The sequence below is a fragment of the Quercus suber genome, unplaced genomic scaffold (assembly GCF_002906115.3).
Source record: "Quercus suber isolate HL8 unplaced genomic scaffold, Cork oak 2.0 scaffold_333, whole genome shotgun sequence".
Classification (NCBI taxonomy): Eukaryota; Viridiplantae; Streptophyta; class Magnoliopsida; order Fagales; family Fagaceae; genus Quercus; species Quercus suber.
In genome coordinates, this window is record NW_027069786.1 from 457,402 (window position 1) to 474,229 (window position 16,828).

Genomic DNA, 16,828 nt, shown 5'->3' on the forward strand with positions numbered 1-16,828 from the left:
TATCTCAACACGTATCTTACTTTGTACAAAGCATGAAAATCTAAAAAAATTAAAAATATAAATCAATATTTGGGTTTTTTTGCCCATGACTCTGTTTTCACAAACTTATTCGTTATATATAGCCCTCATGTTAATAAGAAAGCGTAATAACAGACAAACTGGGTCTAACATTTTTCTGTTGTTTTAGGCAAATGTATAAGCTTTCTCAGAAAAGAATAAGGACAGGGAAAATAAGAAGAAGATAGGATTTATGGGTCATCCCTTGTTTGTTACCTCGAGGGGGTCTCATTTCTGCTGTGACTTCGAAGGAAATGTGAGACAGTTGGGGGTTAAGGAAACTTATGTCAGCGGACCTCTTACTCTTACAATGGAAACTTTGAAAATTAAAAGCTAATTTTGTTGGGTTTGACGCGCTGTATTTTGCAGTAGATTCACTTTTTATTTTTTTAAGTACTTGTACACAAATTTTTTTTTTTCATGGAAATAAAAATAGGAAATACTTATAGGCACAGAAACTGTTTTGGACAAATTACAGTAAATTCACTAATGATTGGACCCATTTTTCATTTTATTTGCACAAATTTACAATAAACTTACTAGTAGTTAGACTTGTTTTTCACTTTACATGCCAGTGGTTTAAAACTTAACACTTTACCCACTTGAGCAAGGCCGGCCCAACCTAATTTGGAGCATAAGGAGAAAGATTTATGTAGAGAATTTTATATATAAATATTAATTAAATAAAATTATTTAATATTAATCAAATTGAGGTTAATTTGATGTATTAAATACATAATTTAATGAATAATACTAACTAAAACTAAGGTTAATTTCATATAGAGGGTTGAATATCATAGTTGAAAATTAATTTAACAAAAAGAAAAAAATTAAATAGAAAATTAATTTATCTAAATATATAACGATACATAGTTAATTACATTTATAATCTAATTTATAATCTATGATATTGATTGATGTGTGGCTTTATAGTAAATTAGTTTACAAATATTAAAGTTTCAAACTATTAGGGGAGATTAATCATCTGATTCAGTAAAAAAAAAAAAAAAAATCATCTAATGATTTAACACATTTGCAAATTTTTTTTAAAGACTTGTTAGAAATAAAAAAGGAAAATGCTAAAGGTACTACAAAATGTTCACAATATACTGTGACAATAACAGTGATTGATGAGTTTTAATAATGTAATTAATAAATAATTAAAATACTTTTTTGCGATTGGTAACATGTCAGTTTGTAAATCTACAGTAAAATTTGTGATATCCCTAATATCACTAATAATAAAAAGTGCACAACAATTTGAAAAAATTCATATTTTTTATAAAATTAATAAAATTTTAGGCATTTTACAATGGGGATGAGGGCCTTTTTTGTAAAGGGTAAATATTTTTTGTGGTGGGGGCCTTAGGCCTAGGCCTAAGTTGCTTGGGGCCTTAGGTCGGGCCGCCTTGCACCTAAGGTTTGCTCGGTTAGAACTTCATTATCTACTTTTATTATAAATAAGGGTAAATATATATTTTTACTTTTCTTTTATATCTCTCTCCTCCCAAAACAAAATAATACATAAAAAAAAACAAGAGAAATAAGATCTAAAAGCAAATTTGCATAATTGTAAAGTTCTAGTTGAAGAACACACCATCTCTTGGTATGAACATTCTTGAGCCAGATAATCCAAATAAAAATTTCATATTCACACATTTCCAAAAAACAATTTGCAAGCTACTCTTATATACATAAAATAACCTTAAATTTAAAAAATCTTACACCTTCAAAAACTCACACACAAACAACCATCAGCACCACACCGATCTCAAATCCAAGGCCGATCCACTGTCGATCTCAGTTTCCACCTTTCTGTCTCTTCGATCTCAACCAAGGAACCCATGGCCAAAGCTTCACTGAGTTTGTTGTCTTCTCTCTCTCTCTCTCTCTCTCTCTCTCTCTCTCCTCATCACACACACACACACACACCCAAATAGTAGCCACCGCTTATCTCAGATTAGACTACAATGACTTCATTTTTGTTTTGTGGGTCTTTTTTTTTTTAATAGTTTTTTGGTTTATCGGTTTATTTGATTTTGGCGTGGTAGTGGTGGTTGATTTGATTTTGGTGGTGGTTGTGTGTTGTCGTTTGCGATTGGTTATGGGTTTCAAAGGTGGTTGTGGTGACTATTGGTGGACAAGAGAGAGAAAGACAACAAAGAGAGACAAATCTGGGCATTTTGATAAAGATGTCAAACAATGAAGAAATTTTTTTGTATCTTTGGTTAATAGTTTCTACGAATTAGAGCCAACTTATGCAGACTATATTAGAAAGGAGATGGGAAAAAAGGCTTGGCTTGTAGGACTAGCATCATATAACACAAATGTTACTGATAAGGCTGAGAAATAGCCCAATTTGGTTCTCTATATTAGTTTTAGAAGTAAACCCAGTTTTGCTCTGGGACAGTTTGTTGAGATGCCTCATGCTATTAAGGCTTCCAACCATTCATTCATTTGGGTTGTTCGAAAGACCTTCAAAGACAGAACTCTATGTTGGAGGGAGTTTGTTATGGTGTGCCTATGATTACATTGCCTCCCTCTACTAAACAATTCTTAAAGTTTCTGTGTTTTTGAAGTTCTTTAGCAAATTTTTACAATTTTTACAAAAATGACATTTTTTTTTTTTATCTTGTTTACTTTAGTTTTTGTATGAATTTTTTGTTTTAAGAGGAGAGAGATATAAAAGGGGAGTAAAAATACTTATTTACCCTTGTTTTTAATAGATGTGGGTAATAGAGTTCTAACAGAGAGAATCTCAAGTAGGTAAAGTGTTAAGTTTTGAACCATAGGTAGGCAACGTGAAAATGGGTCTAACCATAGGTGGGTTTACTATAATTTGCCCAATTGTTTTATATATGAGGAGTGCTACGCTCTGCAACATTTTCACAATACTTTCACTAGGTGGTAAGTTGTTATTGATTCTATATTAAACTCACAACTAAAATTACGTTTTTGCCTACCAATAATAAATAGTAACAACTTGTCATTTAAAATTTATTGTGAAAATATTATGAACATAACATTTATCTTTATACATAGTCAAAAAACAACTAAAACCATGAAGTTATAGTTTCAATTATTTTTTGGACTATATAAAACAACTTTTGTGCAATAAACAAAGTCCAAAAAGAAAATGAGTAGGAGGATGGGGTGACCCCTACACACCTAGGGCAATCAACAAAGAAATGGGTACCACCGCGCTTATTAGCGGAAGGAACACAACCCAAGACTAAAATCTTGTTAGCCCAAGTCTCTTACCACTAGGGCACCTTCTCCTTGACCTTTTTTTCTACTAGAACTTACAACTGATTTTTTTAGCAAGCACTAGTGTACACACAATTTTCGTTAAAGAAGAATCACATGATCACAAAATAGTGTAACAAATTATCAATTTATATTGATTTGTATATATGTGAGTACAATCCTTTGTGTGACTCTTAACAAATGAAAAAAATAAAATAAACTCATCTGATTCAATCTCTAAGAAACTTTACGATCCAAAGGGCTATAAAGCTTGATCTTGAGTCGTGTCTTAATGTCTCCAAGTTGAATGAGTAGTTGAATGTACTTGATTTGATGCGAGGGCCGTTGGCTTGATCTTGATTTAAATTGAAGGAAAAATCCCTACTTTGATTTGAAGAAGTAGGAATGAGCTTGATTTTTGAGAGAGCAAGGGTGCTCTTTTGGACTTAGAGATGACTCTCTATTTTGGCAGAGTATCAGTAGAAATTTTCTCTCTAAGTGTCTGTCCCCATTCTCATATGAGAAGCCCCTATTTATAAGCAACTCAGTAGTATTTAATTTGGAATGTTCTCTCAGCAGTTATTGAGAATTAATTACAAATTTTGAATTTAAATTCAAATTTGACTCTAACTTTGGTCTTACATTTAATAAGAACATTTCATGTGAATCTTTTTTTTTTTTTTGACATTGCCACGTGGCTTTCTTCATTTGATGCTACCACATGGCTTGGACACGTGTCATTTTTTATGTGAGTGGTGGTGACACAAAGACTTGACATGTGGCTTGATTTTATTTGTTGATTGTCCATCATTGACACATCATCAATTAGAAATTAATTTGATCATGATCAATTAGATGGTTATGAATGCATCATAAATTTTTTATGTCTACAACTAGTATATTTTACTTAAGTGAATTTTACTTAGCTATTAAATTAAGTTTTTCGATTAAATATGAGTATGTGTTTGCATACTTGCATTAATCGGTAAAATATTAGTAGTGTTAATCTTCCCCACGTATAATTAAATTCAATACGATTGATGATGCTGAGATTGTAAGTTGATTAGGTTCATCTAGATAGGTTAGCACTGGCTTGTCTTCATACCTGCAAGGTTAAGAACAGAGTCCTCTCTGAGTGGTCACCGGTGTGGTGCCGGCCACGGAGTCTCCGATGATAAATTCAGTGAATGGAATTGGCAAAGAGGGCTTGGTTGTGAGAGCTAAAATGAGTAGTAAAAGTATTAGTATTTTATGTGTATGTAGCTTGTTTAGTTTTGAAATGCGCATATATATATATATATATATCTCTCTCTCTCTCTCTTTTCTTCTAGCCGTTGTATCTATTTATGGTGGCATAAGTGCCTCTTTGTAACACTTTTGGGCTCATTCATGTGGGCTTTGATGGGTATCCCAATGATCTTCTTGCTGATTTGTAACCGTTCGGGATATTGAATGCCCTCTTTATGGCTTCTCTTTCATTGTCCATGCTGGGTCTGTGTGGACGATGGTATCTGATGGGTTCGTTTAGACAATGGCATTTATTGGATCCATCAGTGCCCCCTATTATGTGGTCATCCTTACATGTAATGATGACCACAAGAATATGGAAGGTTTCTTGTTTAGACGTGACCCTTGGGATTTTGTTTCATTCGCATTTAATGCATAGTGGCGCGCTATATGTGTTGTGGCCATGTGGTGTGTTCACAATGGCAGATGCCTTTGTTTGGTTCGAGGGCTTTTGGTTTTTCCACTGGTTTTCAATTTTCTAGGCTCTTTTTTTTAAAAACTCTTTGCTTTCTTCTCCACCTTCTCACTTCTTGCCATTTTCCACCTTTTTCTAAGTTTCCCAAACTTTGGTGTCTCCTTTTTTCTAAGCTTGAATTTTTGAGTTTTGGAGTTTTAGAGGTACGCTTTTCTCTCCTTTTCCTTTTTTCTTTCTGTAGCGACATTCTTTTGCCTTTTCTCGTTCTGTTTAGAAATCTATTCCTTCTTTTCTTTAGTTTCCATGCTTGGGAGTTCTGAAATTAGGCAACTCTGTCCCTCTGTTTTGTTTCTTTTTGCACGCTTAGGGGCGTCTTTAGGTTCTTTCCATACCCATTGCCCTCCAATTGAAGGGTTTGTATTTGGGGGGCAACGGTTTAGGTTTGGTGTTGACTGATCTATTTCCTTTATTGTGTAAGTCTGTAAATTGGTTTGAGGAGTTTGTGGGTGACCAAGGAGTCATGTCTGAGGTGAGGTCTAGTGAACTGGAGACTGGGTTGTCATCTAGCGATGACCCTATTAAGGTGGAGGTGGATACCGCTGCTTCTAGCCGAAAAGAGGTTAAGGCTTTTCATGCCCTCGGGGAGGTGTGTGCCCTAGACTTTAACACCCTCTCTAGGTTTAGGGACAGGTTCCAATTTCCCATGGGGGTTAGAATTCGTCTTCCCCACGAAGAGGAAAGGGCTTCTCATTTCTCGCTTGGGGAAGTGTGCTTTTATGAAGCAGCTTTCCAGTGCAGTCTTAGGTTTCCCATCCACCCCTTCATCATGGAGCTCCTGAATCATTTCAACATCGCTCCTGGGCAACTTATGCTAAACTCGTGGAGAATTGTAATTAGTTGTATGGAAATATGGATGGTCATTACTGAAGGGGACCTGATTAGGGTGGACGAATTCATTTACTTGTATCGTTTAAAGGAATCAAAGGAGTACGAGTACTACGAATTTATGCCCTGGGTTAGGAAGGCTAGGATCATTACTAATTTATCATCACCCTTCCGATACTGGAAATCAAGGTTCTTTTTCGTGTCTGGGGATGGATGGGAGATGCTACGACTTAAATAATGCTCCCAAGTGTAGGATTGTCACGAAGTAATAACTCGGTAAGTCCGAGGTTGAATCCATAGGAAAAAGGGAATTGATTAGCAAACCACAAGAGAATAAAACTAAAATAATAAAGTTTAATTAAAAAGATTTTTGATAGTTTAGTAAAGTTAATTTAAATTGAGAGAAAATAACAATATATTAAGGCACTAAGGTTTAGGGATCCACACATAACACATCTATTAGTAGTCTTAACAATATTTATTTTATAACTCAACTAAAATTTATACGAAGGATGATCTTAGTCGGATGATTTAACAATAAAAACTCAAGAATTAATTGTCTAAGGTAGTTTCATGAAATAAATTGATTTTAGGCAAAACAAAACTAGTGAATTAGTTCGCAAAGAATGTTAAGCATTTAACACGCCCGGAGTCTACGATAAATCAAAAGATTATAAAAAACTAAACACTTTTCTAGATGAGTAAAACAATCAAAAACATAAAACCAAAAGCATTAAAATAAATAAATAATTGTTAAGAACATACCAATAAACGGTTGGATATTACCCCTTGCCTTAGCAAGGCTTCTAGCAAATCATAACACAAATAGAACTCTAAAAATTGTAAAGAAACTCTAAGAAAACCTAAATTATGTTCTACAGTAGCTCTCCTCTAATTTTGCCCTAAAGAGCCTTTAAATAGGTCAAGGAATCCTATTACAAGTTCAATTCCCGTTTGGAGAAAATCTCAGGTTTTTAGTTTCATTTAACCGACGTTTTTGGCCCAATTAACTTCATAATTCGGACTTTTGGTAAACGACAAAGTTGTAACCCTTTAAGTTAGCTTTCTAGCCAAACCTGAATCATCTCAATTGGACATCTGACCCAAAATTTATGCTCTAAATACTAACTATTGTGCAAGCTAGAATCCTAATCCGAATTGGACTTGGATTAGGTGCAAATTTCCTTTGATTCCTTGCTCCAATTGGACTTGAATTTAATTGGTTTGGCCTTCTTTGACTTCATCATGGCCCTTGTAAAATTAAAGTCCATTAGCTTTTTTTCTTTTCACAAATTCACTTATTTAATTTCATTATCCTATAAAAGACAAATTCACACATTAAAATTCAATTAAGCACAAAATTGATTATTCAGTATTATTCCAAAATCAACTATAAATGCATGAATTAACTCGAAATAAGTATGCTAATACTTTCTGTGGGGCCAAAAAATCAGATAGCCTTGGCCCACTCCAGGCCAGGCCCAAGGGCCCGCTCCGAGGATGCATGAGGGGTCCGAGGATGGAAGCGTGAGGATCGACCCCTGAGGAGCATATCCGAGGATGGCCCCGTCCTCGGACATCCGAGACCTCGGAAGAACACGAGCACCGCCCCGCCAAAGAGGGAACTTCTTGAATATCCGAGGAGAAGAGGGTCCAGTGCCACGCGTCGGTGCCGGGAGCACGGCGAAGGAGCAAGCCTTAGGCGAGCTGTCACCTCTGCATTAAATGCGCTCATCTAACCCCCCTGGCCGCATTAATGGGGATGTAACCCCTTGACAGGGTAACATTGATTATTGTGAGCCACTCGAGTACAGATGAGGCCTCTGATAGGACGGACGGTCAGAGGGAAGGTCAATGGATGATCAACAGAAGGAAGAAGGGGATAGGAGGGAGAGAACCATATAAGAAAGGCGAGCAAAGCAGTTTAAGGGGGGATTTTTCATTACTCAAAAGGAGGACATAGAATGACTCGGAGGTCATGTTGGTTTCAAGGGGGGAAACCTCCTCGGACGAGGGCCGAGGAGCTGCCCTTAGTTGTAAGTTGGGCTCACTCCCCTTCAATGGAAAAAGGTGGCTTGTGCTTCGTTGTTAGTCTGTGAGGGCCTAACCCTTCGACCCACTCTCTAAAAATGTATTGTTGGGGAACCTTCCTAAACCGAGTCCCTACACATTCTAATAATGATATAAATATGCAAAATTAAGCTATTATCAGGAAACTCTTTCTAATGAATTTTGGGGCAAAGTCCCTAGGTTGCTTCATCGTTGGAGAGCCCCAAGTCTAGGTGCACTGTTTTTCTGCATGTCCTTTTTCCTTCTTTGTTTTCCTTGGTTTGTTACTAACCTCTTATTTTTTGCTTCTATGTAGTTAAGAAGCATCCAACAAAGCTCAAGAGCAGGTACAAGGAGTGCATCAAAGCTGTTATTGAATACGCTAAGAAGATTGACGACTTCAACAACTTGGTTGATTCGAGAACTTTGGCTTGTCACTACCTTGGTCTAGAGCCTTCCCCTTTTGTTCTGTGTGCTATGGAAATTGAAGAAAAGAGTAAGTGTTCTCTTCTTTTTTTTCTTCTTTTTTTCCACCGAGGTTTTAATCCTTTATCTTCTCATAGAAATAATGACCAAATTCAATCAAGAATTGTACGCCAAGATGCTGGCTAGGAAGAATGAGCCCCTCTCAAGTTTGGGGAAAAAGATGGTATGAGTGGTCGAGAAGGGAACTCTGATCACTCCTGTTACCTTCGTCCCTGAAACCACGAGGGCTGCTTCTCCTGCAACCTTGGTGGAGGAAATCACCCCTCATCCAAAGAGACAACGTGTTGCGGACAAGGGTAAGGAAAAGGTGGGTTCTCGCTTGTCCAACATCTAGGACGATGCAGGTCTGGCCTTGACGAAGGTGCATGATGTTTTTACCGCGGAGGAACTTAAGGTGTTTTCGAGTATGCCCTCCAATGAGATCATGGATTGTCATATCCACAACCAGGTGATGTACATGTATCACTTATTCTTCTTTTTCTGGTTTTGCGCATGAATCTAACGATTTCGTGACTTACATAATCTCTTCTTCAGGTGCTAGGAGAGACGATCCAAATTATGTCTGAGTACTTAAGACCAAGGCGAATGCTGCATCAATGGGGTCCAAAGTGGAGGCTCTAGAGGCTAAGAATGCCAAGCTAAGGAAGGATCTCATCTCCGCTATGGACGAAGCTAATATTGCCAAAGAGAAGGCTAAGGCTTTGGCCAACGACTTAAGGGTTGAGAAGCAGCTGATTGTGGAGAAGGACGAGCAACTCCAAGCTACGAAGTAGAGGGTCAAGATTGTTGCCACTAAGGCTGTTGAAGCCTTTCAACAAACGAAGGAGTACAACACTATTCTTTTCAGTTGGTATTACAAGGGTTTTGAACTCCTCCGGTGGTACCTCGTCAAGCACCCTTCTGGTATGGACTTAGGAGTCTAGATCTCGAGGAGGTGGATAAAGAGATGGAGATGGATGAGGCTTCTCAGTCCGTGGCTGCTGCTCCTAAAGGGAATGCCCCTGAGAACACTCATACTGATGCAGCTGGTGGTGACGAGGCTGCTGCTTAGTTAAAAATATATCCAGTATATATATATATATATATTTTTTGGCTGCCCAATGTTTTTTGGGCTTTATATTTTTCTTTCAAGACAATGCCTTTTGCCCAATATTTTTTGGGCTTTAATCATTGATCGTGGGAAAACTTACATATTTATGCTATGGTTTATTCTCATACCTTTAATGGTTTTTCTTCTATTCATTCATGGTTGTCATGTTGACATTCTGCGTTTGACTTGTGTTTTTGCGAGAATTCTCTTACGCTTTTTGTTAATGACGTATATCCATTAGTGATTTACCTTTGTTTAATGAATCTCGTCACTTGATCTCCTTTAGGTGATTTACATCCACTTAAGGAATTTTATCACTTGTCTTCGTCAGTGATTTACATCCGTCTAAGGAATTTTATCACTTTGGCTTCGTGAGTGATTTACATCCGTATAAGAACTTTTATCACTTAGCCATTTTTAGGTAATTTACATCCATTGAAGGAATTTTATCACTTAGCCATTTTAGGTGATTTACATCCATTTAAGGATTCTTATCACTTTGGCTTCGCCAGTGATTTACATCCATTTAAGGAATTTTATCACTTAGCCATTTTGGGTGATTTACATCCATTTAAGGATTCTTATCACTTTGGCTTCGTCGGTGATTTACATCCATTTAACGAATTTTATCACTTAGCCTTTTTGGGTTTTCTATATTTGTACACAATCCATTGGAACATTTGCTGAATAGTGCTTTTATTGCTTTATTTCAAATGAAGATGTTACTTTCGTGAATACAATGGTACTTTACGTCTATTTATGATATTTCTTCAAATGCTAGATGTTTCATAGCCATGGTCACTTTTTCCTGTCCATTGACTCCAGGTGGTAGCTGCCTTGTCTCGAGTAATGGACAACCTTATAGGGTCCTTCCTAGGTTAGTCCACGCTTCCCTTGGGTTGGATCCTTTCTCACCGGTGTGACTCTGCGTAGGACGAGGACTCCTATGTTGAATCTTCTAAGCTTCACTCTCTTGTTGTAATAGTCAGCCATCTTTTGTTGATATCTCGCCATCTTCTAGGACACTTCATCTCTTACTTCGTCCAAGCAGTCCAGGTTGACTCTCAATTGATCATTGTTACTTTCTTCATTGAAAGCCTCTCTTCTCATGCTGGCGACTCCTACTTCGAATGGAATCACTACCTCGGTGCCATAGGTAAGCCAGAAGGGCATCTCTCTTGTCCGAGTCCTCGTTGTAGTTCTGTATGCCTACAAGACATTAGGCAATTCTTACGGCCATGCACCTTTCATCTCCTTCAGCTGAACTTTGATGATCTTTAGTAGTGTTCAGCTTGTCACTTCCATCTATCCATTGGCTTACGGATGTCCTGAAGATGAGAACTGGTTCTTGATTCTCAGTCCCAAGCAAAAGTTCCTGAAGTCTTGGCTATCGAACTGCAATCCGTTTCCAATATTATTGTCTATGGTATCCTGAACCTGCAAACTATATTTCTCCACATGAAGTTCTATATCTTTGCCTCTGTGATATTTGGTAATGCTTTTGCTTCAACCCATTTTGTAAAGTAGCCAATGGCAACTAACAAAAACTTTACTTGTCTCTTACCTTGAGGAAATGGACCCACGATGTCTAATCCCTATTGAGCAAATGGCCACAGGGATGTTATGGTTGTCATCTTTTCTCCTGTGATGCGCTGGATGTTCCCGAATCTTTGGCACTTGTCGCACCATTCAAAGAACTCCCTTGCGTCTTTCTGCATGGTAGGCCAGAAGTAACCTGTTCCAATGATCTTGCTTACCAGGGATCTCAGGCCTATATGGTTGCCGTATATTCCTTCATGGACTTCCTCGAGGATATATTTAGCTTCGTCTTCTTCAACGCATTTAAGGTAGGGCATAAAGAACCCTCTTTTATACAAGGTGTCATTCAGGATCGTGAACCTTGCCGCTCTCTTTCTGATCTTCCTGGCCTCATCAACATCCTTTAGGAGTCGTCTGTCTCTAAGAAAAGATAGGATTGGAGCCATCCAGCCATTTTGACTTTGAACCCTGAGAGTGAGGAATTCTTCAATGCCGGGATACTTTTAGACTTCTACCTTTAGGTTTGGGGGCATTAATCCTTCTTCCGACAATGCTTGCCTTGCTACCTAGTCTGCTCTCGAGTTCTGGTTCCTAAGGACCTGCATAAAGTCTTCCTGATTAAATTCTTAAGCCAAGTGCTTCGTCAGCCTAAGGTATCTTTGCATCCTATCCTCTGTTGCTTCGTATTCACCCTTTATCTGTCCGATCACCAAGTTGGAATCACTTTGGAGGAGTAGGTTTTTGACACCCATTGCTTTCCCGATTCTCAGCCCCGTCAGTATGGCCTCATATTCTGCTTCATTGTTGGTGGCATGGAATTGAAGTTACACCTTATACTTGAGCACATTTCACTTTGGGGTGATAATGATGACCCCTACTCCCCCTCTCTTTCAAGCTAACGAACCATCAGTTTTTATCGTCCATCTTTCTAAGTCGTCTTTGACCTCTTCTTTATTAGGAATTGTGAACTCGGCAATGAAGTTTGCCAATGCCTGTGCCTTGATTACTGTTCTGGATTGGTATTCGTGATCGAACTGGCTAAGTTCGATTCCCATTGCACCATTCTTCCTACAGCTTCGAGTTTGTTCATTGACTTTTGTATAGGCTGGTCCGTCATTACCAAGATAGGGTTTGCCTAGAAGTAGGGGCGCAGCTTATGAGGCTACGATCAAAGCGAATGTAATCTTTTCGATCCATGGGTATCTTGCCTCAACTTCTTGGAAGGCTTGACTAACATAGTAGATAAGGAATTGTGTTCTATTCTCTTCTCAAATCAAGGTCACAGTCATGGCTGTGGCTGATACCGCTAAATACAAATACAGGTTTTCTCCTTCTTTTGACAAGTTCAGGAGTGGTGGGTTGCTCAAGTATTGTTTTATCTCCTAAAAGGCCTTTCCGCACTCCTCCGTCTAGATGAAAGCTTGCTTCAGAGTCTTGAAAAAGGGTAGGCACTTGTCTGTCACTCTAGAGATAAACCTATTGAAAGCTGCAATTCTTCCTATTAATTTCGTCCTTGCTCTTCACAAGCATATCATCCATGTATACCTCCATGTTTCTCCCAATCTGTTTACTGAACATTTTGTTGACTAACCTCTGCTGCGTTTTTCAGTCCGAAGGGCATTACCTTGTAGCATTAGAGCCCCTGTGTGGTTGTATCCCGAGAATGTGTCCATGAATGTAAGGAGCTTGTGTCCTACTGTGGAGTCCACAAGTTGATCTATTCTTGGCAGGAGGAAGCTGTCTTTTGGGTAGGCTTTATTTAGGTCTGCTAAGTCTATGCACATCCTCCATTTCCCATTTGCTTTCTTTACTAGGATGACATTGGCCAGCCAATCTGGATATTTGACCTCACGAATAAAATCTGCCACTAGCAATTTGTTTACCTCGTCCATGATTGCTTTATTTCGTTCAGGGGCAAAAACTCATCGCCTTTGCTGGACGGGTTTACTCTCCAAATCTACATTCGGGTGGTGTTAGATGACCTCAGTTGCTATGCCTGACATGTCCTCATGACTACATGCAAAAACATCCAAGTTGCCTTTAAGGAATTGAACTAGCCTTCTCTTCATTTGATCGCTCAAAGTAGTCCCTATCCTCGTGGTCTTCGTTGGTTCTTTATCTACCAATTCCACAGTTTCCAAGGCTTCCACTTTCTCTTCCTCCTTTTCTTCAATCATCTATGTATGGTTCTCCTTTGTAGCTAACACCGCTTGGTAGCATTCCCTAGCCAGCACTTGATCTCCCTTTACTTCGCCTACGCCATTCTCCATTGGGAATTTTACCTTTAGGTAGTAGGTGAACGTTGTTGCCTTCCAACGGTTGAGTGTGGGCCTTCCAATTATCACGTTATATAAGAAGGGGCAATCTAATACCAGGAAGTCGAGTTGATGAGTTAACTATTGGGGGTGAAACTCTGCTGTGACCTTCAATGCCACTATACCTTTAGGGTATACCCGATCTCCACTGAAGCTGATGAGGGGGCTCAAAAGGTCGTAACCTTTCGGAGTCTACCTTCAGCTACTGAAAGGCAAAGAGGTAGATAACATCTGTAGAGCTGCCATTGTCTATAAGGACTCTTCTGGTGTTAAATCCTTATATCATGAACATGATAACCAAGGGGTCATAATGCAGCTGCTTCACACCTCTGGCATCTTCTTCTGAAAGCAGGGTGTCCCTATCTGTCCTTCTCTGCTTAAGGGGTGGTATCTTTTGGACATTGTTTACTTGCCTCTATTATGACTTCTTGAGGGATTTAAAAGATCCACCTATGGACGGTCCTTCTATGATCATTTTTATTTCTCCTATCACACTTTATGGATAGTTAATCGTGTTGTCCTTATCCCTGGGAACAACTTTGTGCTTCTCCTTGTTATCACTTTTAGATTTGCTAGATTCCCCCTTCTTCACAAACTTCTGTAGCTTCCCCTTCTGAATGAGTTCTTCTATCTACTCCTTTAAGTCTTTGCAATCTTCAGTGTAATGGTCGTGGTCTTTATGGAAATGGTAGTATTTCTTCTTGCCACACACATTGGGTGATGAATGTTGCAGCCTTGGCCACTTAAGGTAATGCTCGTCCTTAATCTGTATTAAAATTTTGTCAACGGGCATAACCAAAGGGGTAAATTTTATCGTCTAAGGAGTTTTTTCGTCTCTTCACTTATTTCCATTAGTACCCTGATGGTCTCCCCTTTCTCTTTTACGTCCCCTTCGGTCTTCGCCTTTTCCTTCTCTCTCTCTGGGCTTCTCTTCGTCTTGTAAGTGCAACCACGAACTCTCTGGATTTCAATCCAGCCTTGAAGGTCATTAGCTGTATTTTGTCGCATGCTTCATCTATTTCTAGGATTTCTCTAGTGAAACACTTCACATATGACCTCAGGGTCTCCTTCTCCCCTTGCTTGATGGTGAGCAGATGGTCTGCAGGCCTTTTTGGGTATTGTCCACCAACAAAATGGCGTACAGAAGAATTTCCCAATTACTCGAAGTTGTCAATGGACGATGTTGGTAGCTTACTGAACCATACTCGCGCTGCTCCTTTGGAGTGGTGGGGAAGGAATGGCACAATATCTCGTCAAGGAGCTATTAATGACCCAGAGTTGTCTTGAAGGTGATGATGTGATGCAGTGGATTTTTCAGACCGTCAAATGATTTGAGCTGTGGGAGACGAAACTTTAAAGGTATGGGGCATTCCAGGACCCTCATTGTGAAAGGCGAATCTGTCCTCCTAACCATTCCATCTAAGTTTTGATATGTTTTCTCCCTTATCATACTTCTCAGCTCGTCCATCTCTCTTCTCATTTCTAAGGAGGTCTGAGTTCGCTTCCTCAAGGGTATTTGGTCGTTGGTGGTCATTCCTTCTATGGCTATCTTCATCATCATTCCAGTAAGTCCTGTAGCGATTATCTTCCTGCTGAAGTTGCAATCTCATCTCCTAGTTTTGTCTTGTAAGTTCCTCTATGCTGGCTATAAGTGTCTGGATTTGCAGGGCTAGTGCTATAGAATCTTAGGGCGTGCTGGACTCCATTTGGACTTTAAAGTTGAATAGAACTACACTTTCGAATCTAAGTACGAAATTGTCATCCCCATAGACAACGCCAAACTGATGATGCCAAGATCTTCAATTGATTAGGTTCATCCAGATAGGTGAGCACTAGCTCGTCTTCGTACCTGCAAGGATAAGAATAGAGTCCTCTCTAAGTGGACACTGGTGTGGTGCCGGCCATAGAGTCTCCGATGATAAAGTCAATGAATGGAATTGGCAGAGAGGGCTTGGTTGTGAGAGCTAAAATGAGTAGTAAAAGTATCAGTATTTTATGTGTATGTACCTTGTTTAGTTTTGAAATGCATATATATATATATATATATTTTCTTCTAGCTATTGTATCTTATTTATGGTGGCATAAGTGCCTCTTTTGTAACGCTTTTGGGCTCATTCAATGTGGGCTTTGATGGGTATCCCAATGGTCTTCTTGCTGATTTGTAACTATTCGTCCAGACAATGGCATTTACTAGGTCCTTCAACAATTATTAGTTTGAATTTAATTAGAAAACCTAATATGCTACACCTAAATAATAACTAGTGTACCTAAGTTTTACTCATAAATATAACAATGACAACAACAACAACATCATCATCATAATTACAAATTTTTGGGGTTAGTTATGATCCTTAACAAATTAGTTAGGATTGATCATATATATATTTAGGGAATGTCTTTACAAGTGTCTGTATTAGAATCATTCATAATAAAGTGACTAAACTTTACGCTGATCGTTAACCCACCGCAACCTTCCTCCTTTTCCCGAACTTAGGACTAGTTGTGACAAATAGATGACACTAAGCATAGACACAAGCGGATCTAAGTTATTATTTTATAATTAATGACATATCAATTTGTAAAGTTTATTCTTATAAAAAAAAAAAAAAAACTGTAAAGTTTATATAATAAAAGATAAAATATTATTTTCATGTCTAAAGTTTGCATAGCTTTCTTTTTTTTGCCTTTAAACTTAAAAAAATTCTTTTTCATCCTTAAACTATTGAAAATGCTACATATTTTGTCCTTAATTTTTTTTTTTTAATTCATCCCTGAACTATTGAAAATATATATTTTTTATCCCTATTTTCATCCTAATTTATGGGGGAAAAACTCTTTAGAAAATTTAGGAATGGAAAATAAACTTTTATAAAATGTTGGGATCCTAAATGAAATTTCATACAAACTTTAAGAATACAAACATTATTTTAGGCTTTATATCTCTATATAAAAATTAATTTTTTTTTTTTAAAAAAATTAGCTTATTAAAAATTTGTAATATTTTGAAGGGCAAATTACAACTTACCCATCTGAGATTTAGTTGAAATTTAAGTTACCTATCTATGATTTAAAATTTGACACTTTACTCATCCGAGGTTTGACCGAAATTTAAGTTGCCTACCTATGGTTTGAAATCTCATGATACAAGGGTTCCACTGGATTCTTTTTGATCTTATTTGATATTGTATTTTTTTGTTTTTTGTGTTTTTGGAGGAGAGAAACATAAAAGTAAAGCAAAATAACATATTTAGCTATGTTTTTAACTGAGGTAGGTTAAGGAAATCTAACTGAACTAACCTTAAATGGGTAAAGTGTTAAATTTCAAATCACAAGTAGGCAACTTAAATTTCGGTCAAACCTTTAAATTAGGTTAGAGTAGAATTTCTATCTTGTATAAAAAAATATTAAAAAAAAAAAATTGACCAAATCATAGGTAGGTATGTTGTAATTTGCCTTATT